The 25,445-nt window shown below is 31.0% G+C and overlaps 1 pseudogene; it reads right to left on the bottom strand.

The window, feature by feature from the left end:
* Positions 1-5,241: 5,241 nt before the first annotated feature.
* Positions 5,242-8,022, bottom strand: LOC125596555 (annotated as a pseudogene).
* Positions 8,023-25,445: the final 17,423 nt, after the last annotated feature.

Raw genomic sequence — 25,445 nt, 5'->3', positions numbered from 1 at the left:
GGACATCTTTCTAGGGACTAGGGTACCAACTGCATTTCTACATGTTTTGTTGCTCATGTAATTTAGAGAAACGAGAGTTGGTGGCTTCTTCTTTTTATCTTTTCAAATTGCAAAACTTTTTTTTTGGTACCATTGTTCGACTTTATTTCAATTGCAAAACTTTCTCAGTAAATGGCTATGGTTTTGAATTGAGACTTTATGGAGTGGTTACTTTTTTCTTATAACCTTACTAGTAAATGGCTACGGGTTCGACTTTGTCTCTTTTCCTCATGAATTTGTTTTGCAATTTTTCTCTTGGTATTTCTGTTTTTTTTTTGAGGTTTTCATTGGCGTGCATTGACGCTTTTCTTAGAAGAAACATTTGTAGATGAAAAGGAATACAATTTGCCAAAAATGTAAGTATTTTCAATATTTTTCCATTAAAATAAAATACATCTTAAATGATTTAAAAGATAAAAAATAAAGATAAATTGCATCCTATACATACAACTTTTTTCTTAATTAGGTAAATACCCAAAATCCCACATAATGGTGCTTTGATTGCTAGACACTAAAATTTAATGTTATAGGTAGATTGCTAATATTCATATTCTTTTGTATAATGAGCCAATTGACTCAAAGATAAATATCAAAATAATAAAATTATTTCTGTTAATTAAAAAGGTTAGCTTTTTGAAGAATTGTTGCTGTATAAAAGATTCTAAGAAGAGGTTGGTCGAGATCGTTTCAGTTAAGATTTAGTTATGATCTGGGTCCGAACGGAATCGCCTTAATTTGTATAATAGAACATAGCGATCATATATAATCGCGTGATATTGCAAGATGATTTCGAGATTTCTAGAGAGAAGAAAATTGAAGCTATCGGTTTGATAGATTAACTCGCCAGAAACTTGAAACACATGAATCCTTGATATATGTAAGTTATTAGTCTGACAGATAGTAATATCTTTAGTTCACACCTCAGTCCTCACAGTTCTGTTTCAACCCTAAAACCATTTTTATATTTACTGTTTGTGTGTGTTAGTTGAATTAGTTCATTGATTAGGCTCACAAGTGCTAATCTCAGTTCATTTCAGCTGGGATAAAAAAGGAATTTCATTTATTTACAGAAAGAATTTTTAAATTGTAAAAAAGGTTATGAGATGATCCTGTCAATTCTTCACTTTCTGGTGTAGTCTCGTCTTGTTCTTTCACTTTATTGTGTTTCTTTTGTTCTGCGGTAATGATGTGTCTCCACTGTTGTATAAGTCTATGCTATGCTATGGCAGGTCTGTTCTTTTATGATAATGGGCTTATTCGGCATTGCGGACTTAAGAAATGTATCAAAACACATTCCCTATAAGATTTAGCTCAATCAAGGCCTCTAAAAAACTATTCACTCAAAAATGTTAAGCATGCTCTATGTATAATTGGAATCGTATCACATTAAGAAGACAACCTTTAATTATTTGTTTGAATAACAAAGACCTGTGCCACACAAAGTGATTGCGTATAACATAATTAATTTGGATCAATACATTGATAGTTTCGCAAAATGTTTTGCAACACAATGAGAATATACTTGTACTCCACTTAAACAACTTTAAGCTATTTTATCTTTGCAAAATATAAACTAAAACTTTCGTAGTGTCAATGTGTCACCTACATAACTAAACCCAAGAGATTGACCAAGATCAACCTCTGCTGTTTCTTAAACGTCTGCTTCTAGTTGCTCCATACGCAAAATGGATGGACCAAGATTAACCTCCATTTTGAAAGTTGCTTAGAGAATGATTAGTTTCTGATTTATTCTAAAAAAGAAAGGCATGTAATTAACGCTCATGACAGTTTTTGTTTAAAGGTTCAATAAAAAAAATGCTTCTCGGTATCAAATAATAGAGGGGCAATGAAACTAGACGAGTGCTTAATATCCTGTCCAAAAAACTACTAGAGCCTGCAAGTTTCAAAAACTCTTCGATCATTAAGAAACTTGTTTTAGGGGGAGAGAAATTTTTTTGGACGGTCGACAAGCTTACTGGTTGTTTTGTTTTAGATCGGTTCTGGTTCCGGTTATGTTAGAACAAAATGTATGAGAGCATACATTCGACTTGGTTATATTGAAGTAAGAGCGTAAAAACATGGATTAATTGGATTTGAAGGAAAAAATAAAGAAGGGATTGAATTGGTCAAGTCAAAACCATGAGCATCACTACTTTTTACAATTGAAAATGATTATAAGTATTTCTTATTACGCCTACAATGGGTATAGTGGAATATCACGCAACTCTTTTAAAGAAAGGACAATTAATACATTCAAGAGAGATTGCCATTAAGATATATAAGGCCAACTCCAATGGGACACCAAAATACCAAGTTTAATGTGATTTCATCTCCGATGAGAGAAAAATGACATTATCCCACCAAATTTGGTGTAGAGTGAATAGTGTTACACCAAATTTGGTGTAACAGTATTCATCATACCAAATATCAAATATTCGTATTTTATTATGTTTTATTTAATGATATAGTTTAATTATTATTGTTAATCAGTTCAAATTTGTAATTAAACATAAATATATTGTATTGTTTGTATTTTATCACTAAATGATTATCATATAAAGTATTTTTATTTTAAAATATCATATATAATCTTTATTCAAGTTATATTTAATTAGTAATGAAAAATTAATAATATTACACTGTTGTAATGTTAGATTTAATATTTAGCAAAAATGTTAGATTTAATAGTAAATAATTAAAACTTTAAGTAATACTATTAAATTAACCAAACAATGAAATAGCTTTCTTATTTTTATCTTATATTATAGTTAAAATTGTATTACTAACTAATACAAGTTTTATTAAAATAAATATTTTATTTTGTTACATGCTTTTTATAATTAATAGTTTGTAATTTTTAATATAATATTATATTTATAATAGATATATTAAATATATAATATTGTTAAACCAACAATATAAACGTAAATAAATTTAATAAACATAAAATTACAAAAACAATTAGAGATATAAGTGTGAAAAAACAATTATTTATCAATTTCAAATAATAAAAATATAAAAGGTATTAAAACTGAAAACATTAAATAATATATAATATGATTTTTGATGTGATACTTGGTGTCATGGTTGGAGATGACAAAAAGAATTTGACACCAATACATCATATATGGTGTAATTTCAATATCAAATTTGGTGTTATGATTGGAGATGCCCTAAGAACACTTCCAACTGTGACATTTTATGGGTTTCTTAATAATTAAAGAAAAAGAAACATAAAAGAAAATTAGAGAGTGAAAGGAGAGAGAGATAGTAGAAAAGTTCCAAAACTTGATATTTTTATATACCCTTTAAAACTATCTTGCACACATGTCACCATATAAATGAATTTATTTTTTATCAAACATTATGATTTATTTTAAAAAAAAATTCTGATAAATTATTAGTTTTATTTAAATCAGGACCTCAGTGCACAATCCCAACTGTCGAGGTTGCTCTAAGAACATCTCTAACCCCACTATATTTTTTCCTCTAAAATAAAGTTCAGAGTAAAAATGCTCTAATGGTATTCTATTTTCTACTCTATAATAGTGTAAACCTATTTTTTATTCTATATATAAAATAATTTTTTATTTTTTGTTCATCACTCTATTTTTCACTCTAAAATATAGTACCATTGGAGCAACATCCAACTCTATTATAGAGTTACTCTATTTTAGAGGAAAAAATAGAGTAAACCATTGGAAATGGTCAAGGTGGTTACCACTTCATTTGAGTTAAGAAAATTTAAATTTCCTTATTACTAGCACGTAGGAATGGCAATTGGGACAACCCGCCCCGCCGTGGCCCGCCCCGCTGCGGTCTCTATTTCTGGCGGATCTTTGCGGGTCAGCCCGCCTTAACCCGCGGTTCATAAACCTCTACCCAAACCCGCCCCGCTTGCTACATAGGACTTTGCGGTCTGGCCCGCGGGTAGTGAAAATGCAGTCTTCATTAGTTCTCTTCTTCTCATTGACCTTGAGACATCTCAGAACTCATCGATGAGACATGATATTAGCCTACACGGTTTCTTTGGTTTCTCTACTAAAGAATGAAAGTGTAATATTGAATCAGTCTGATACCAATGACAATTAATAGTAAAACTTTAAAACAATCAAAGTTTCAAACAAACAACTCATACATAAAAAAAAAAAAAGAAAACAAAACTGATAACTTCTTGTCAAAGTCTACAACCATCATGTTTCAAGTCAACTAGTCATGTCAAACAAAGCAAACGAACTCTTGAACTCAATACTGTAAGTCTGTAACTTAGTAGCAGATTGTAAATTTGTAATCTAATTACAGCATAGAATGGTGAGTGATAAATAGCATGCAAAGATTTAACTTTAACTCGTGTCTACCGAGAGGAAGAAATCATATACCTGTGTAGATGGTAGATGGTGATAGATCGAGGAAGAGGTGAAGCTACAATGGTAGATGGAGTAAGAAGAACGAGGAAGAAGAGAAGCTATGGTAGTAGATCGAGGAAGAAGAGAAGCTCTGGTGGTGCTCTCTACGAAAAGAAGTACGGTTGTAGACCAAAGATGAAGAGAAGGTACCGATGAAGAAGATAAGGCCCAGTGGTGACCTTAGTCAACGGGTGGAAGAGAAGGTCCAAAATTTCCTCCACAGTCGCCGTTTCTCACATTTTTCGTCGGTGAGCAGAACGCCAAACGTCTCTGGTGAAGAAGACATGCGGGTCCTGAATGCCCCGCAAACCCGCGTCGACCCACCCCGCATTGGCCCATACCCGAAATTGACCAACCCGCAAGACCCGCAATATCTCGGGCCTAAGATATGTAAGCCCAAGCCCGCCCCGCAGTGGGACTTTACGGGTTAGGCCCGCGGGCTAACGTACCAATTGCCATCCCTACTTGCACGCATCAACTATCTTAAATAAATCCGATGTGCTCTCCTCTTACTGGTAGACTAATCAAATGTCACGTGCACATAAACTCATCCACGTAGTTCCATCGATAAATTAAAGTATTCCAAAATCTACTAACAAAACTGTTTAATCAAAAATTTTACAAACAGGAGTAGTCTTGTAGATTACAAAATCTTATCTGAGAATAACAAATCAGAAAATTATACAAATATATGCGAATCAATCAATGGACTAAATTGATTGAAGGATAATATATCAGAACTATATATATGTGTCGGATAAACTAATTGGTTGAATAACTGTATAGCAAAAAAACATTAACAAACATTTTGTATTCACATAAACGTAAATAAAACCACATTAAAGACTTACCAAAAAAAAGAACACAGACAAACAAAATAAAATAAAAAGAATGAAAAAAGGTTTTTTGTTCCTTTCATTTTTTACGTACAGATGTTTTCATACAAAGAGAAGCAACCATACCGTCTTGAATCAAATCAAGGCTTTGATGGCTCAGCCACTGGCGCCGGCGTCGTCGTCTCTGGTGCCTTAGCCGGACTTTCAACCACCTCTGGAGCCGGGGGTGGTGCAGCTTCTTCTTTTTTCACTTCTTCGATAGGTTTTTTCTCCTCCTCCTTGGCGACCTCTGGTTTGTGCTCCTCAACGACAGCGGTTGTAACGGTCTTTTCAACAATCTCCTCTTTCTCACCACTTGGTTCTTCGGTTTTGGCTGGCTCCTCGGTTTTGGCCGTTCTTCGGCTTTCACTTCCTTCACCGGTACTTCCCGTGTCTTAACCTCCTCGGGAAGGAACACACATACCTTCTCGAATATGAACGTGACTGGTCCGGAGACATAGCCAGCTCCGAAGCTAGACGCAGCGTCTTTCACAGCCGTTGATCCGGGAAATTCTGAATTTACAAATCATAATTAGACACAAAGATAAGTTAAATACACTATTTCCATATAATAAAAGTAGGACGAAGAAAAATGATCCAATTAATATATCAAAACACATTTTCTATAAAGATGATGAGGTTTAACCTAAAGTTTTCAAATTAGTGAAGTATGAAGAAACATTCAATATAATCCAAAAATGTTATAATGTGTTAGTCCAATTTATTATTAATATACACAACTAGGAGAAATGAATATTTTTGATTCTATGATATAAGAATATGAATTAAGCTCGAGATATACATCCGTAAAAAAACGATATATATTGGACGTGATAGGAATCCAAAGTTTCTGCCAGCAACTATTTGGTGTAAGATCGATAACTGTTTATATAGTCGATAAATCAGGTAAAATAAGACAAGCAAATATTGTCGTCTGGGTATTTATAACAGGCACAATGAGAAAGCGTAACTGAATCATTACCGATAGCGGCAAGCGCCTCGAGATACTTCTGCACGGCTGCTGAGTTTTTCTTCAAACCAGCCTCCTTAGGGTCTCTCACCAAAGCCTGCCCATTTTAATTTTAAGTTTGAATTTTAATAACACTAGTAGCCATGGCTCTGAAATTAGATAATTGAAAAGAAAATGAAGATAGGGACCTTGACTTCGGCAGACGTGGCCTCATAGGTTTCCACGACCTTCGGTTGGAGTTCTGTCTTTTTCTCCTCAATTTCCTTGTTGATTGCTTCCTATCATACGTACCCAAATTTTTTTTTTTTTTTTTTTTGGTAAAAAACCCAATTGATCCATCATACGTGCCCATATTAGCAAACACATAAACCCCAAATATCCTAATAAAAAATCCCAATAAATATGAGTGGATAATTATTCCAGGACAAAAAGCCTTAATTGCTAGAGTCCAATCGATATGTGCTTATTGGTTTTGATTTTCAGGAATCAAACAAAAAACTATTAAAAACACCTAATATACAGCAAATTAACTTGTATATGCGTGATAATATATTTATGATCAAATAAAGGTGTCTCGAGGGACCTATAGCCTCATAATTAAGAGAATATTTAGGTAATTATATGTACCTTAGACTCATCAAAGGTCTTGCAAGCTTCAGCAGCGGCAGCTTTCTTAACACTACTCTTCTCGAATATCTTCTTGAACCTTGGAACAACCTTGGAATTCCAGTAACCCATTTTTGATAATTTTACCTGAAATAAACCTACTCAACTCGAACGATTCTGTCAATGAAATAGGAAAAATGTTATTTACATATTCTTTTGGAACGAAAAAAATAAATATGAAATATATCATGCATAATAGGCCCACGTTACTTATCTGTCATATATCTATAGTACATATCTGCTGGTGAATAAAAACAAATGTACATATAACAAATTAATGTTCTACGAAACGACAGAAAGCAATACACCAAAATAAAATAAAATTATGTTTTTATCCTTCTTCAACAGTATTTCTTCAAACAAATTAAACTAAACCTGAAGATGTGTTTATGATATTAGTATTTTCGAATTGCCTTGTGCAAAAAAGAGATTCTTATGCTTATGCTTATGTGTGTGTGTGTGTGTTTTTTTCGAATCAAAACCTAGACTAATCAGGAAATAGTCGAGAGTTTCACTATGAAAGATGAACTTCTCATAATTTGAACGTAGAACGATTGATAACACAAACAGGAATCATGTATCATGTCTCTATATATTTACTAACTTTGTTTCTCTACATAATCTGGAGAAGCCATCGAACAACAAACCCTAGTAATTAAACAGTCCGTTAAGATGAATATTTTCACATATCTAAAGGATCGAAGTAGACGCATATATATATATATATATATATATATATATATTACATGCTTGTATAAAAAACACATGTTTGTGTTTGAATTTGTTAATTTCATCACGAGTTTGATATAGAAACTTACTTGAGATGATAAATCTCTTTCGAGATCTCCGTCTCGATCTGTTCTTCTTCTTCTTTGAAACACACGAAACTGATTAATTGTTTCTCTGAAAACCCCTTCACGTCATATAGATATGGTTCTCTTCAAATCACCCCTTGTTTTCTTCTTAATTACGATATTGACCCTCCCTCTCTTCTTTACCCCTCTTGCCTCAATTGGCATCTTAACCGTTTTCTGTCGTCTCTTCGCGGTTATCTCCTCAATTAAGCAACATTAAACCGAAAATACTTTTCAATACATCATCCATCCATGGTTTTATGTAAACCGGTTTCGGAATCACTGTGATTTTAGTTCTGATTTTCTTCGATAACCGGAAATGGGTCAGAGACAGCAGTACAAGTTAAATATTGGAATAACTGTCAAACAGAAGAGAACGCAGATAGGCAAGGGTAAACATAAATTTAAGATGGAAATATGCCAGCTGGCGGTCACATCAAACAGAGTTGGCAAAGATCAAAGTAGGTCCCGTACCAATGGGATTGTTAATATTAGATGGTTATCTATAGGGGTAACATATATGCTTCTTATCTCATATATGTTCAAAATGTCATATTATAATGTATGATCTTCTGTTGAAATTGAACACATAAAACGTCTGTTTATTCTGTTTTAATTATTTAGTTGATGTATATCTGTCATACTTTGAGTTGGATTATGATTATTCTCAAAATCTGAAAAAGTAATTTTGATTTTAATTTGTTTAATATTATATTGCTGAAGCAATGTGAGGTGTAAAAATGCCGGGTCTTATGTTTTGAGACGCTTAAAGTAATTTGCAATGGGATGTTCTTATATATGTTCTCATAGGTGTTCTCACTCCGAAACAAAACAAAATAGTAATAAAAAGTGAAGAGAGAATGTAATGGTGTTCTAAATGAAGAGCTTTTGTAACAATTTTGAGAGTACTAAAAGACACTTGTCAACTCTTAGTTAATCTAATTTTTATTTCAAGATTAAAATTAAAGATTTCAAGTTTATTAGACTATAATACTAATATTTTTATTGCTTAAGAACTTTAGAAGGGTTCTCATGGATAACAAGCTCTAATCCACTTAAGAGTTTAATGCTCTAAAATCAGTGTTTCCGGATCTACGATCAAATAGATAAATCCAGAAATTTATAAAATCCGGTTTGAGTGTAGCAAAAAAATTATTATTCAAAATCTGATAATATCCGATAAAAACATAAAAAAACGAAAATCTCAGCAAACATTTAACTGGACATCGGTTGACCTGGTAAAAACACAGAAAAATTCGATAATATTTCTATTTTTCTTTTGCCATCAACATAGACCGACTCATCCAAGACTCTGCGAACCAAACTGGTAATTCTGCATCGATATGAACGACATACGACCATTGCTGCCTAGCACCATGCATTCTGCGTCCGAGGTATATGAATGAACGCTGAGTGATTAAAACTTTCTTTCAGTATCTTAATATCTTCCAAATAACTTTCAAAAGCATGTAACTCTTCTGGTTCCGAAACCATCTTCACCAATTGAGAACAATCTGTTGCGAACGTGACGTTAGAGCTGGGCATTTTACGTTAAATTTGATTCGATTTATTATTCGTTTTGATTCGATTCGGATATCCGTAAAATTTCGAAACAAAGCAAATACTAAAAATCAATATCCGTTAAGATTGAAGCAAATCACAAATATTAAAATTATGGGAAGTGGATATCCGTTCCGATCCGACAATATATAAATACATGTATATCTTGATTATATTTAAAGTTTTAAATGTATAAAATTATATAATTATTATTCGAACATATGATTTGACAATTTCTATTCACATTATTACTTATATAAGAGTTTTACATAAAAATAAGAGAAATTGGTTATGACAATTATAACTTTTTCTTAAGTTTTGGTGTTATTATAATTGTTAACTAAGTTTAAAAAATTTAACAAAATATGTAGATTCACTACTTCTTTTAATTTTTTTATATATAATGCAAAAAAATATATAAAAAAAAATTTGTATCGAATTTTAAAGATTATTTGTATTAATCTAAACGGATGAGATATCCGTAAGTATTCGTAAACATCCACAAATCTCTATTTATTTTCCGGATATCGTTTTTCGGGATATCCGTATTTTCTCGAAGCAAAGCAAATCGAAAAATTAAATATCCGTAACATACGAAGGAAATCACAAATACCTTCAAAATCCCGGATATACGATCTATGCCTAGCCCAATGTGACGTGATACTATCTTAAATTTCTCATATATTCATCGCCTAAATGAACACTTCAACTTTTAAATGAAGTGGTGATAAACTTGCCCTTGTATTTCTTGCCCCCATAAGACCATCAAAACCTTCAAGAGTACTATACCAAGCTTGTCTAGAGTAAATATCATTTTTCTTCCATGACTCATCCGTAAAACACCTTCTTTCCGGTATTTGGGGCAACACTGTACCCTCCCCCAGCTCCCTCGTTTGAGTAACCCTCTGAGTTATCGATGCATGGGCCTCCCTCCAAATCAATGATTCAGTTTCTGCCAATTTTAATTAATCTATGGGGTCAACATCGATGTTACTGAAAACTTTGTTATTTATGGTCTTCCAAATATTACCATAAAATCCATGGGAAATGGTGATAATCCATTAGCGGATATACCCTCTAGTTCAGGATATCCGTACATTCTTTTATTTGATAATATTTCTAAATAAATTGATTAAATTTTCCATACATTTATAATATTACAAAAAATTGATAAAACTACAAAATTTATGGTTCTTTTGATTTGATGAAAATTTTACTATGTCTTTCGAAAAATGAAGAAAATGATCGTATAGAAAACCAAAATTTATTGATATGAGAATATAAGGCTATTATTTTATGTTTGTTATTAATAATCTATTATAAATTGTCTTTTATTTATTTTAGACTTAAAATTTGACTTTTTATTTAATTATTTATTCTTTTAATTTTAACCAGATTCTTATTTAGTATTAAAAATTAATCATATAATTTATTTTCTGGCAGTTGAAAAATTAAATTAAAACAAAATTTTAGATATTTAAATATATTTAATAAAAAATAAAATTTGAAAATTTGATATTATCTCATATTTTTATTGGTTAATTATTTTATGTCCATAAATAATTATATATTATAATTTATTAATTTGAGGTTTAACCACAGTCGACCTTGATTCGATGACTCATAGAGTAATCCAATTCAATGTCCGGATTGGGTTTAAAACATTGCCTAAAACTTTATATTGCATAAAATTGATATTTCGTGAACATCTCAACTCTTAGATGTAAATAATGCAAAAAAAAAATTCAGTTTCTTAAAAAATTATTGTTTTAATTGGTGACCATGAATGGAATGAATGGAAAAAAAAAAACAAAAATTCATTTGAAAAGTTGAATTGAAAAATATAATTGAATAGAAAGGAACAAACGTTCCATATCAAAATTAGAGAAAGAAATTATTTCTTCATTAGTTCCTCAGTATATGAGGAAAAGAAAAGAATGTAGTGGAGCCCATGTATCAATTATGAGGCATATTCATCATCTTTTATTTCCTAAAACATGATCACCAATTAGGGGTGTTCAATCCGGATATCGGTTCGGTTTTTTCGGTTTTTCGGTGTTTCGGTTTATAAAAAATATCTACCATATTAAAACCATATTTAATATGGTTTGGTTCAGTTTATATACCGTTGGTTTTCGATTTATTCGATTTTATACCAAAAAACTGTAAAAATATTTATCTCTTAAAATATTTTGTGAATTTTACTTTATATTTAGATATCGGCTTTAAATTTAATTATAACATGGCGATATTTTGGTTTTTAAATAATCTATTTTTTATTTTACTATTTAAATAATCAGTAAATATATTTATTTAATAACAGTAATAGTTTTATGGAATAAAAGTAAGAAATATCGGTAATCCATAATACTATTAAACAAAAAAGTAAAAAATATGTTTTTTTTAATTTGATAAAAAAAATTGAACTTAAAATAAAATATTAAATAACTAAAATAAACATTTAAGTAGGAAGATCATACCAATAAAATAAATTAGGTATATATTATTAATTATATTATATAATTTACATATACTTATAATTTACATATACTTATACTTTATATTTTAATTGATCGGTTTATTCGGTTTATATACCAAACCATATCCATATACCACGGTTTCTTAAAAATGACATCCATTCGGTATATTCGGTACTACCAAATCCAAACCATTTTTTCTATTTCGGTTCGGTTCGGTTTTAATTGGTTTGGTTTTACCGGATTGAACACCGATTACAATTAATAAAATAATATATTAGTCAGTACACAAAAAAAAATATTAGTTACAATTTTTTTTAAAGTACATTAACCTAAAACACCGTTTTGTTCTACAAGTTGCGCATCCTTCATTTCTGCTCTCGAAACGTCGGCGCAATAAGTCCGTCTACCACCAACAGGAGTCCCGTGAAACGTCTTTTTCTGAATCGTTTGTCCATCTGGACAAGCCTAATCAACTTCTGTTCGAATCAAGACAGACATCAACTCTATCGGTAGTCACAAAAGCCATCGCAGGAGCATAAGAGTGGACTTTAGCTCAGTCGAGCTTGGAATCGACATGTAACAACAAAAAGGATCAAGCTTTACCTCTCATTCCCTCAATCCCCACCGAACGATCCAATGTAATACAGATGCGGCTTGGAACTCTGTCTCAAATTCTGAGGACTTGGTTGGATCTTCTCAGATCAGGAAGCACCATCTACCCATGGATCCCAATTTCGAACTCATGCAAAAACGTCTCTTGTTGATGAAGCTTTAGCGATCCGTGCAGCCCTCACTCACGCCATTCATCTTGGCTACACAAAAATCTGGTTTAGTTCAGACTCCCTTGGATTGATCAGAGCCATTGTTTCGATCAACAAACCAAAGAATCTCCATGAAATTCTCTTGGATATCGAAATCCTATCGTCTTCTTTCAATTTCAGTTATTTTTACTTTATTCCAATAGAGCAAAATGGGTCTGAGACTGTATGGCAAAAGCCTCTTTATGTAATATGCACATTTTATAATATGCACTTTTTATAAAATTGGTAGTTCGAAAAAAATAAAAAAACCCAATGATCACAATAATCAAACTTACTGAAATAGGAAAATTAAACTTACTAGGAAAAGAAAAGAAAATTATTTCGCATGGCCTAGCTGTTCGAAGAAATTAAGTTGTCCAAAAACAAATATATTAATGTTATAAATCTAATGGTGAATGTTCATGACCAATACTGGCCCAATACATAGAAGATAGAGAGATGGCCGAAACCCTAGAGAGAGGAGAGAGAGAGAGCCGGCTTCAGGAGAGAGAGAGACGGCCACAAGACTAGGAGAAAAGGAAACCCTATTTTCTTTTCCATATAAGTTTATGTTTTAGTAGTTTTCCTAAATCTAGATGGATTAGGATATGTACTCTTTCCATTTATCTTTATCTTGTAATCCTTATATAAAGGAACCTCTATTGATCATTAATAACACAGAAATATTCAGACTCTAAACTCTCTAATTACAACAAGTTATCAGCACGATAGACTCCCAAAACCCTGAGAAAGAAAATCGCCAACCCCTAACCCTAAACTAAAATCCGTCACACATAAACTCTAAATCCGGCGCAACTTAAAATCGATCGATCTCTCAAACTCTGAGGAGCCAGACGACGATCCACATATCATCTTGAAGCCCTTGACGAGAAGAATCCGTCAGCGCAAACAGCTCATCTATCCGATCTCAGACGCGCCCTCACGCTCAGATACAATACGCGTCGCCGTTTTACTTTTGGAACTCTAATCCCGAAGAACCCTAAATTGTTCTTGCTTGCGTTTCGGCTTGCAAACATCCGATCAACTAAAAACCTTAAGCGTTCCTGATCCTAGACATCCGCAGCTCCCTGCTCACAACAGAGCCAGCCCACGTTCACATCACAGCCAGCTCGCAATCCTACTCAGCCGCTCGCGAACTCGACGAGAAGAAGACGCGTTTGTTCCAGATCATATTGTGTCCGACGTCCTCAGCGCACATCCGCGACCAGACGCCAAACCGTCCGAGACAGCTCGCGTCCGTTCCCAACTCGCGACCCGATAAGGAGTCAGCGTTTGTCCACGTGCAGATAGAGGTTCAGCTCACTTGGTGGTCCGGTTCAACCCTACAAAATAAAGGTAACTCAAAATCTGAAAACAAGAATCAAATCTGGTTGTTTTGTAAAGATTGAAACCCTAAAATCAGAACTCTAAAGATGAAAGCCATAGGAAAAAATAGATCAAATCCTAAAGAGTAAATCGGAGCTCGAATAAGTCTGATCCCCTTAAACCCTAATTCGAGATTGATCCATTGATCAATTAAAATCAAAGTCTTAATGATTTTGAATCTCAAATCAAATTCCCTTGATCAAAGATCAAAGTTTCGAAATCCCTAAAACCCTAAATTGGAAAATCGGTTTTAATTGTTTGATTTGAAACTTGATTGTTTTATTTGATCACCTAGAAAGATTGTTAGGATTGTTTAAACTCGGAAACTGAATTGCTTGACTTGTTTAAACTGAAACCCTAAAGCTCAAACCGGTTTGTTTAATGCCCTTATTTGATCGATTGATCATTGAGGTTTCTAGATTAATTTTGTATTGATTGATGATTTGAGATTTTAGGATTGATAGATTGATTTATCTAAGCTCAAAATTCGAAATCCTTAAGGCCTTGAAACCCTTAATCTTGATTGATATTTCTAAAGGCCTTGAAAACCTTAAATCTCACATTGCTTGAAAGATTGCTTTAAAGATTAGGAATATTTACATATTGAATGTGAGTTAGGTTGCTAGATTACTTGATTCTAATAATCTAGCTGAAACATTACCAACCTTGAAATTGGTAAACTTAATTGATATGGATTGTGTGACATTGTGTTTTTGTTACGAAACATACCGAACGGCCGTGTGGCCTAATGCATTGCTCACACTTGCGGCCTTGTGCCTTTGATTGCTTAAAAGACGCGTGGCTTAGTGCATATTTAAGTGGCCGTGTGGCCTAGTATCCGGATGGTTATATAAACCGGATTGCATCATGATTCGATCCTTAAGATCGTTGTATCACATAATGGCCGTGAGATCTAAGCATCACAATACATGACCGTGTGGTCCAAGTATTATAGAGAGACTTATGAAATCATGTGCACTGATTGTTTAAATTGGTTGCAAGAATTCTAAATTAATGAATTGATTGATAATATGATTTCAGATGCCGAGATTTGAACCCATGGATTATGTCATTCTAAATCTCTCTGGAGATAATTATCTAGAATGGGCAATGAACACTTCAGTTACCCTGAAATCAAGAGGACTCGGAAGGAGTATCATTCAGGGTGATTATGCAACTAGAAGTGAAAAGTTAAGAGCCATTACAATAATGCGCCATCATCTCACTGAGGAACTGAGAAATCAGTATCTACATATTGATAATCCTCGTGACCTTTGGACATAATTAAAGTCCAGATACACAATGGTGTTATTACCAAATGTCAGACATGAATGGATGAGTCTCAGATACCAAGACTTTGAGTCGGTGGATGAATATCACTTTGCTTTGTCCAAAGTCGTTTACAAACTGAGACTATGTGGTGAAGTGGTAACAGAGGAGGACTTACTGGAAAAGACCTTCCTCATAGCCGATCCAAGAGATCTATTGTTACAACATATCTATAGAGAAAAAGGTTTCACCACCTATAATGATCTGCTCTCATACCTATTACTAACTGAGCATAGTAATAAGTTGCTAAAGAAAAGCAGTGAGATGAAACATCCTGAGGAAATTGGATCAAGATGAATCCAAGGCAGCCGTGTCCACAATAACAGATGCTGTGGCCGGCCTATCTATTGACTAAAGAAAGATCTCGACATGATAATTTTATTTTAAGTCTTTGATTTGTGATTTGCTTTAACCTAATTGATATTTCACGATTTTATATATATAAAAGAGTTTGTTTTGATTTCATCTTACTTGAACATATGGATGTTCAGTGATAAAGAGTTGCCTAAAGGGCACAATATCAAGTAAGAAATCGTGAAAGGGGTATAGTAAACCTAATAAAGAACCTATGGCTAAGGCATTGCCTATAAGGCATTATACACACCCAATGATATGTGACCCATTGAGTTATAAATGGTTTCCAAATAGAAACAATGGGCAAAGAAGGAAACAAGTTCCTTCGGATTTAAAGAAAGAAAAAAAAATGCCTAAGACCTTATAAGAAAGTGGTCGAGACTATACCTATGATCTCTACTGATTTAAAATATGCCAAAGATCAGTATGACGAGAGGCAAGAGCCGTGGTGACCATATTGAGATACACCACGAAAATTATACACTATATGGCATGATAGGATTAGCCATCCTAGTCTAAAACTTGATGCAAAGATTAATATTGAAAAGACACAAAAAGAGTTATCCCATAAAAGATCTCACGTTGTGAAACATGTACACAAAGGGAAACTCATTAAGGCTTTATTATCCTAAGCACCACGAAATTATAGTATGTTCATGAGGGGGTGAGAGGATAAACCCATGATCAATACTACAAATTCGTGTACTACTATGGTCTAAGACCATGTTTTTAAACGGCCAAACTAAAAGAGGCCATTACTCGGCCGAAGAGTCCATGAGAGACATTGCTCGGCCGCAAAGGCCATAACCGGCCGGAGAGGCCATCAACTATAAATGATCGGCCATGTAAGCTATTATCTATAAGGATAAGACTATAAAGTCTATAAGCTTGGGGACATTATGAATTTACATGTATAGAATGATAATATGCATCAGGCCATATAAGTGAGCATAGATATATTCCCATCTCAGATTGAATACGGGTCGTAAACCAGACATACACCATCTTAAGAGATTTTGAATAAACCACCACATACATATATGTGCCGTCTAAGATGGAACCTCAGAAGAGGATTGAGAATATATAAGAATAAGATCTTCTCCACGAATTCAAAGGACCGTGAGCCAAAACATGGGTGATTAAAATAGTGGCCAGGTATGGATTGCATGAAACAAATGAATCCGAATATTCAATATTAAAGGAGAAAGATTATAAGCTGGACAAAGAAAGATTAAAAAGTAAAAGAATGATAAGAATGGTTTTAACCATCATTGTCTTGGCAAAGATACTCGGACTAGAGATTATAATTTAAGACGTCCAAAAAAAGATTATATAAAGCTAGCTAATTGAGAAGCTAATCGAAATGCCAGACACTGACCCGAGAAATGACTAACCAGCTTAGCACCAAATGAATTTCCTAGAAGAGACATAATCAAGTTGCTATATAGTCTATAAAAGATAGACCAAGTGTTCCATAAAATAAAGGAATCTCGGATAGAAAAGAGTGGTGCATAGAATACAGATCCGAGGTTATAAGAGAAACCATACCAGACATTGAGAAAAGGCTGCGCAGCTACACATCTAAGGTACCAAACCATGTAGTCTTGGGACGCCAAGCTACTAGGTAACAAAGGTCCTGGATAATGAAATCTCAAAGTGATTAGATCATGTATGGAACATAATGGAACCACATGAAAGTGTCGACACACACACATAAGAGTTTTTGTATAAAGATGCATGAGAGAATATCACTTGAACATAAAGATTTAAACGAGGATCATGAACCCACGAAAGAGTACTCATAAAGATCATAAAAGATTATATTGAAAGATAAACGTGGAGGTTCAAAGTATCTAAAGAAGAGATAGGCGTATTAGCCATATACATATACAGAAACGCCATCTGATAAAACCAGTGAAATAGATGGATCTTGTAAGATAAAGAAACCGTGAGAAAAGGCACATGATCACGAGGTCTAGAGTGTTCATATTTCCTAATAACAGCATTAGATCATAGCTTGTTACACAAGGTACTCACAGAGATCAAAGGAACATATTATAAGGAGATGAACTCCTATGTGGTGGTTGCTGCTACAGATTTCAAAATTGACAATGGTCTGGTCATAAGAAAGAAATTAGATACAATGATGTAGTAGCATATGGATCACTGGATAAAATTGAAAAAACAGCTTTGTTCCTAATCTGATTCATGGACTGAAACAAAAGCAGTTGCATATAGTATGTAAAAGAAAGTGATCACGCATGATCTTGGAGTTGTATTAAAGACAATCCAATAACAGTCCATATACATATGAGAATTTGAAATCCCTTGTGTTTATACTAAACCTAAAAGAGGTTAGTAGACTGATACAGAACGTATCTGTAGGCGTCCGGTCCTTCAGCCAGAGACGTCCAGCCCTTGAGCTAAAAGGCATCCGATTTTCAGATAAAGGCGTCCGGCCCCTTCTGCTAAAGGCGCCCGGCTCTTATCCTTTGATCACGGGCTAGTAGAAAAGATCAACCATCAGGTTGCAATCCGACAATCAGATCCCCTAAGGATCCGACATAGCATAATAGTTTTCTGCTGCTGTATGACCAACTCCCACAAAGATTTGTCGTGAGGACAAAGAAGAGATGTTTAATCTATCCTTTCCTGTCGGATATAAAGTATAATAGTCCATAAGCTCGTGAAAGCCGAGATTCATGACCTAATAATATATACTTAGCGTGTGATATGATCCACAGCAACTAAGGTCATGAGACGCCATCATTAAGATAGGAATGCAAAGAATAATGAATATGGCATTACCTAAGGCAAAGAAATCGATGTCCACATCCATGAGAGTGTTCGGCCGCAGAGCCATAATAAGAGATTATAAACTCACAGCAATGATCATTGATCTTGAACACTCATGAGACAAGTAGTGGACACGTATGGACGAGGTCTATGACCCGAACATAGATCGACCAGATTGATACATGGTCGATGGTAATTATAATGGCCAAAGTAAAGAGCAGTTGATAGTAGACAATCACGCCTAGAGCATGGACACATGCAAACACGATTTGCAAAGACCCAATAGTGATCTCCGAGGACAATATGGTTCATATTGTTTAGCACACATGCTTTACCGAGACATTAATGTCAAGAGACATGAGAAACGACCTAAGAAGTCGAAGTGGTCTAGTTACGGCTTAGTAATGAAACTAGCTGATTACTCCCATCCTATATATACAGGAAACATTACGCATCAGATGCGTATAATGTAGAACCTACACTGAGGTTCACATCAGGGGGAGTAGTGCGTGTTGTACTCTTTTTCCTTCATCATGGTTTTGTCCCACTGGGTTTTCCTGATAAGGTTTTAATGAGGCAACATGAAGCGTACTACAAATCATGTATGGTTATGGCATCCAAGGGGAGTGTTATAAATCCAATGGTGAATGTCCATAACCAAGACCGGCCCAATACATAGAAGATAGAGAAATGGCCGAAACCCTAGAGAGAGGAGAGAGAGAGAGCCGACTTCAGGAGAAAAGGAAACCCTATTTTCTTTTCTTTATAAGTTTATGTTTTAATAGTTTTCCTAAATCTAGATGGATTAAGATATGTACTCTTTCCATTTATCTTTATCTTGTAATCCTTACTAATAAAATGGACCTTTTGAGGCTCCATAGAGCGTCCACATCAGCAAAAAAAACTTCTCCCGAAAGATGACACGTGACATAAAATATAGTTTTACATTTTAATATTACTAATTTTTGAAAATTATAAATAATATGTAAACATACAACATAAAAAATGGAAAAACTACATTAAACATATGTAAAATTACCTTTTTCACTTAAAAAAGGACGGCTTATCTCCATAATGTAACATTACCGTTTTATAAAAAAAACAAAATATTATTTATAATTTCGAAAATAATAAATATACGTAAACATACAACATAAAAAATAGAAATACTACATTAAACATATGTAAGATTACCATTTTACATTTTTATTTTTAAAAAATAATATGTAAACATACAAAAAAAATAGAAAAACAACATTAAACATATGTAAGATTACCGTTTTTCACTAAAAAAAAGGCTTATCTCCATAATGTAACATTACTATTTTGTAAAAAAAAAATTATATATAATTTCGAAAATAATAAATAATATGTAAACATACAACATAAAAAATGAAAATACTACATTAAACATATGTAAGATTACCATTTTACATTTAAAAATAACAATAATATGTAAACATACAACATAAAAAAATGGAAAAACTACATTAAACATATGTAAGATTACCATTTTTCACTAAAAAAAACGGCTTATCTCCGTAATGTAACATTACCATTTTATAAAAAAAGAAAAAAACATAAATATAACTATTTGACTATTTGTCCAAGTTTCTTCTATTAAACATTGCCATTTTACATTAAAAATGGAAAAAAACATTAAGATTTAAACATCTATCTTAAAATATAAAATATAGATATTAACTAAATATAAAGTATAAGAAAGAGAAATACTCAATATATAGAAAAATAAATAATAAGTAAATAGTATAAATATATGAATTATATATACAATAATAAGTAAATGCACAATTTTTAAAATATGGAAAGAGTACATTAAATATTAAACATCTATCTTAAAATGGAAAATATAGATATTAAGTAAATAGAAAGTATAAGAAAAAGAAATACACAACTTAAAAACAATGGAAAAAATATATTAATATTTAAACATCTATCTTAAAATATAAAATATAGATATTACGCAAATAGAAAGTATAAGAAAAAGAAATACACAATTTAAAAGAATGGAAAAAGTACCTTAGTATTTAAACATCTATCTTAAAATGTAAATCTATCTTAAAATATAAAATTATTAGTAAATAGAAAGTATAAGAAATAGAAATACACAATATAAAGAAAAATAAATAATAAGTAAATATATAATATAAGTAAATACGCAATTAAAAATGGAAAATTACATTAAGATTTAAAAATATATCTTAAAATTTAAAATATAGATATTACGTAAATAGAAAGTATAACAAATGGAAATATACAATTTAAAGAAAATGGAAAATGTACATTAAGATTTAAACATCTATCTTAAAATGTAAAATAGAGATATTAAATAAATAAAAAGTACAAGAAATGGAAATACATATGCAGGAAAATAAATAATAAGTAAATAATGTAAATATATAATATATGAATTATATATATAATAATAAGCAAATACATAATTTTTTTTAAAAATGAAAAAAGTTCATTAAGCATTAAACATCTATCTTAAAATGTAAAATATATAATATAAGTAAATACACAATTTAAAAAAATGGAAAAAGTACATTAAGATTTAAATATCTATTTTAAAATATAAAATATAGATATTACCTAAATAAAAAATATAAGAAATAGAAATAAACATTTTAAAAAATGGAAAAAATACATTAAGATTTAAACATCTATCTTAAAATGTACATCTACCTTAAAATGGTAGTAAATTATATAAAAATGGATATACCACATTAAACAAAACAAAAAATGTATAGTTTTACATCAATAAAGTCCCTATAAAATTCATTATTCTATCAACATCAACCTCACACTATCAAGGAAAACTTCAAAGCACTCCAGCAAAAAAAATGGTTTCACCATCAACTCTTGCCGTCCCAAAAACCTTTAATGACCTTGAAGGAGATTTTTTATGTCAACGAACTTTTTGTTAGGTGGATTCATTGTTGGGAAACCCGCAACTTCCAAAAGCCAAACTTATTCATGAGAATTGAATTGCTTTTCATAGACTTAAAGGTATTCTTTCAAATTTAAATTAATCTAATCCATAATTTTATTGTTAATATTCATACTAACTCTTTCATGATCAAACCATTACAGTTAATAACCATTCAAGCGTTTATCCCGAACACTTCTTTCTTCGCCTAATCAGGTATTAGTTCATGTTGGTTTAGTATTGTTTTTGGTTTATTAACCGGTTTAGGATGGTCCTATTGTAAATATAATTTAAGTTGGTTTAGCATATATTATGCTTAAAATAACTTAAATTAAATAATAGTAATATTATGCTTAAAATATAATTTTAGAGAGTTTTCAAATATAGTTTACAGAACATTATAGGTGATGAATTTAATTTATTAAATTCGTTTATTACTTAAAACTAAGTTTTTTTAAAAACATACTGAGTTATAAATATCAATGCTGGATTGGTGAGTATAACATGAAGACAAAAATATAAATATTTCATTTTCAAGATAAGAAATCAGCTTTTATTCAGTTACTCAATATAAAATATCTTAAATGATTTTTTAAAAAATATACATAATTTATATATATAGATTAATCTTCCAAACTTAAACTATTATATTATATATGAATAATGTTTTTAAATAAAATAATTTCTGATTTAAAAAAAAATAAAAACAACAAATGGTTATTTTCAAATAATGGATGTAATTTACATTATACTATCATTTAACAAGTATTAGATACGTTTTGATATATCATTATTTTCTATTTCCAGAAAAAAAATTTGTTAAACATCAATATCATCTAGGTTAAGTATACTAACAGCACAAATTCATACATCACAAAAAATATTTACATAAACATTATAATACAATAATTTAATCAAAAAATGCAATTCAAAAAATCAATATTCAAAAGAATAGTTATATAGTTAATATTTGAAAATCAAAGATATTTTTGCTAAAATTGTACTTACCTGGCCAAGGAGATCGACCATCTTTTTACGGATCGATCGATTGTTGAGCATGTGGTCGATCCGAAAATACTCTGCAGTTTAATTAAATATATAAAACATTTATTGCAACACTCAACAGATAGTTTTGTTAAATATGATAACTAGATAGCCAACAAAATTACAAAAAATATTTAAATAGTAAAAAATATGTTAATTTAACGTGTTAAAATTTAAAAATAAAGTTTAATTATGACATGCATCTTAACATTTATATAAATATATATCATAACCTAAATATAAATAATTGAACAACTTAAATTAGAAAAAAAATAAAAATCCCGGACGTAGCCCGGTTAACCCCTAGTCCTTATATAAAGGAACCTCTATTGATCATTAATAACACAGAAATATTCAGACTCTAAACTCTCTAATTACAATAATTAAATATAATGAAAATGATTAGCGATAATCAATCATTGAACAAGACAGACATAATATCCCACCCTCAATATATATACCAAAACTATGAAATTTCCACAACAACATTGTTTACACTTCTAAATCTAATTGATTCACATGAATTTGAATAAGTAAAAATAACGAACTTTCTTGGCTCATCAATGACAATATATTATTATCTTCGATTGTTTTTAATAGTTCGGTACCCAACAAATTAGTTTCTTAGTAAATTAACAATTTAAGAACTGAGGAAATGAATAACTTTTCTTTTGACTAATCTGAGAGCATATACATATATATATATATATATTACATGATTTGTAAGTATATATTATTTGGAGAATTTTCGTGTTTACCACATTGTTATTAACATTATTCATGTTTCAAAAGTATCTTCTTCGTTAAGTGGAAAAAACTCTTATACTCTTGCTCTCTCTATATATATAATAAACAACTTTTTAAATTAAAAAAGTAAAAAAATTAAAAAGATAATTCTTTATGTTTTCGAACTATATGTTTTCGAATTATACATTTTCAAATTCAATTTTTTTTATAATTTTTTATAATTTTCTTTAATTTTTTTAAATTCAAAAAATTATTTTTGAAACTATTTTTATTTTTTTTTCTCTTTAAAGTATTAATTTATATATTTATTAGAATTAAAGTCGGCATTCTAAAAACTCTACCTCACCACTCAACTCTAAATCCTAAGTTTAGATTAGTTAACCCTAGAGTTATAAATGTCATTTTTCCTCTTTAAAAAAAGGGTAAAAATAGTTATTGTAAACATTAAAAATGGTATTATGAATGTAGTATTTTAATAATTTTACTTCTATATTATTAAAAGTGAAGTACCTTTTGGTACTGTTTAGAAATATGAATAGTAGTATAAATGAGAATTGTTCGGAAACATGGATAACAATATAAAAAAAAAGTATTGTGTATTTTTAGTAATTTCATTAATATTTTTAGATTAATTGTATTTTCACATTTCACTCAGTTTAACAATTTCATTAATTATATTACTTTAACAACACATCACATCATTAATAATATTACAATAATAATAGTGCAGATTTTTTATCTATTAGTTGATCAAAATTAAATTTGTGCCAATTATAAAATAAAAAATGTAAAATAAATGGATTTTGCATATAGTTAAATGTTTGGTTTAGTTTGTCTTACTAAAACTCTTTTTTTAGTTTCAATCGGTGGAAAATTATGTAGCTAGAAACATAATTCTAAGACATGTTTTGTGAATAAAATAATAATTTAAATCCAAATCATAATTATATTTATTGTCACTTAATTTTTTACTCCATATAATTATTTTACTAAGTAAAAAAATTATTTTTATTTCAGTTATTAGCCAAACACATAGAATGAGTTATTTTTATTAGTTTATAAAATTAGTTAAGCATGAACAATGACTATTCGTTTATGTACATGTCGTTCTTTTTGGGCATCATTTTTTTGTTTGTTTTGAAATTAGGTTTCGCTTGTATATTATAAATTTATGTGTGAGTTTTGAATTGGGTCTTTCTGGGCCTGGATGAGTTCGGTTCTGATGTATAAGAACCTAAAAATATCTAATAACAAATGTATCTGAAACGGGTTCCGATAATTGTATTAAAAATAACCGTATTATCCGATTTGGTATAGGTCTTTTGAATACAATTAGTTATATTACGACTCATCTAAAATATATAATACTAATTATGCAAAACAAATATCAATATATAAAAATGTAGAAACCAATATCTGCACGGATGCGCGGATCAATCTCTAGTATTATTTTAAGAACTTCGAGGTTTCTGAAATGGTATAAAGTGGCCATGATGATAGTATACAATGTCCATGCACATGGGTTGCCGTCATTATCTGTTGTCTTTGATGGACAAAACAAGAGAACATATGTTTGAAAAAATGATTCAAATTGTTCTACTGCCAAAAAAAATAAAAAAATTGTTCCGCTGCAAAACGAAACAATTTGCTTTCAACACTTAGATATCAAAATTGAGAGTTGGGAATTGTCGGCCATTTACTCTTTTGGCTCAGTGATTATGCATAATTTTACAAAGAAATACCGCACTATTGTGCGAATAGCTGAGAGTGGTAGTATATTTTAGAACGATGTCAAGGCGAAAACGACACACGTTGAAAGGAGTCTCCAAAATAGTTATTTTATGAATTTAGTCTTTTTCTATATAAATCACGTGAAAATCTTCCGGAGAATTTTCATGGTTATTATTCATGTTTACTTTCATTAAAAAGATATTTTTTATTAAGAGAAAAAAACTTTTATAGCCTTGCTCTATATAATTTTGTAATTAGTTAAATAATTTTAGTTTGCATTTGATGATATTTTCTAGATACAAATTATTTTTTAAAATATTTATGCATATATCTAAAATATCATATATTTTGAAAAAAAAAATAGTATTATTAAATTACTATAAGCCGTTGATTTACAGGTTTTGGTTTTAAAAAGTGATTTAGATTTGATCGCAGACGGTGACCATAACGGAGAAACT

Source organism: Brassica napus, unplaced genomic scaffold, assembly GCF_020379485.1.
Source record: "Brassica napus cultivar Da-Ae unplaced genomic scaffold, Da-Ae ScsIHWf_1230;HRSCAF=1757, whole genome shotgun sequence".
Taxonomy (NCBI): Eukaryota; Viridiplantae; Streptophyta; class Magnoliopsida; order Brassicales; family Brassicaceae; genus Brassica; species Brassica napus.
This window is presented reverse-complemented; position numbering and strand designations above follow the sequence as displayed.